Source organism: Gossypium arboreum, chromosome 13 (assembly GCF_025698485.1).
Source record: "Gossypium arboreum isolate Shixiya-1 chromosome 13, ASM2569848v2, whole genome shotgun sequence".
Lineage (NCBI taxonomy): Eukaryota > Viridiplantae > Streptophyta > Magnoliopsida > Malvales > Malvaceae > Gossypium > Gossypium arboreum.
In genome coordinates this window covers 39,398,966-39,400,256 of record NC_069082.1, presented here as the reverse complement: position 1 = coordinate 39,400,256, position 1,291 = coordinate 39,398,966, and the positions used below count along the sequence as shown (strand labels likewise).

Sequence of the window (1,291 nt, the reverse complement as noted above, 5' to 3'; positions counted from 1 at the left end):
TTGCTTGGCTAATTACCTTGGCTAGCTGTCCGACTTGGTTTCCTGAATTCTCCAATGTTGTTGCTTGGCTTTGGATTAGTTCATCATTCTTCGCTATGTACGCCTTCAACAAATTCTCAAGATTACTTGAAGATTCAGCTGGTGTGGGTTGTTGCACTTGTTGAGAATATTTTGGCAGATAATTTAGTCAAAATGGCATAGAAGAGTCGCTATGGTCTACCCATTGATTACTCCATGGATAAATTGGATGATTATGCCATGAAGAGTTGTAAGAACTTGATTGCAGACCTTTCTAATTTTGATTTCCCATGTAATTTTGACCCTTGATTCAATGGGAAATTTTCAAAGAAATGGCCATCTCCATAGTATTCATGAGAAACATTCTCAAACTGGTTCGGCTACTGACATGTCAGATTACCATTGAAACCATTAAAAGTTATGTTCTTAAGCATAAAAGACATAGAGGATACCTGGGCTGCCAAAAAAACAAGTGTGTCCACTTCATGTATTCCTGCTACTTGTCTTTCTGAGGCTTCTCGGTTGGTTGGCCACTGATAGTTATTATTGGCAATTATTTCAATAATCTCATAAACATCGTTATAAGACTTAGAAAGAAGGGCTCCATTTTCCGAAGCATCCACCATCGTTCTAGTATGAATACTAAGACTAATATAGAAAGTCTCCATTTGAATATAGTAAAGAATGTCGTGATGAGGGCACTTTTGTATTAAATCCTTGAACAGCTCCCATGCCTTACGTAAAGATTCTTTATCAAGTTGCTGAAATGAAGTGATTTCATTTTGGATCTTGGCGGTTAAAGATGGAGGGAAATATTTCATTAAGAAATGTACAACCAACTCTTGCCATGTAGTTATGGAATCGGACGATAGGGAGTTCAACCACGCTCATGCTCTATCTCTTAAGGAGTATAGAAATAATCTCAGTCTCAAGGCATCCTCAGTCACCCCGACTAGTTTAAATGAGTCACTTACTTCCATGAATAGTTGATGATGAATGTGTGGATCTTCAGTAGGAATCCCACTAAATTGACCCATATTTTGCAACATTTGGAACATAACAGGCTTCAGCTCAAATTGTTGTGCCTCGATTTTGGGTCTCCTAAAACTTGGATTGAGTTCGTTGAATAGAGGAATGGCATATTGTCGAATGGCACATTTCTATCATTGGCAACAATGATCGGATTGTGAGTATTTATAAGCAAATTTTTCTTCTGGATTTTGGATTGGATTTTCGAAATTCATATCTTCGATCCTTCTTTGGTTCACTTGTA

At 37.6% G+C, this 1,291-nt stretch overlaps 1 non-coding gene across 1 annotated transcript; it reads left to right on the top strand.

The window, feature by feature from the left end:
- The first annotated feature begins 702 nt into the window (after positions 1-702).
- LOC128287611 (small nucleolar RNA R71) lies at positions 703-809 on the top strand. Its single transcript, XR_008278310.1, has one exon. It is a non-coding gene; the product is annotated as a small nucleolar RNA R71 (small nucleolar RNA).
- The last annotated feature ends 482 nt before the right edge of the window (positions 810-1,291 follow it).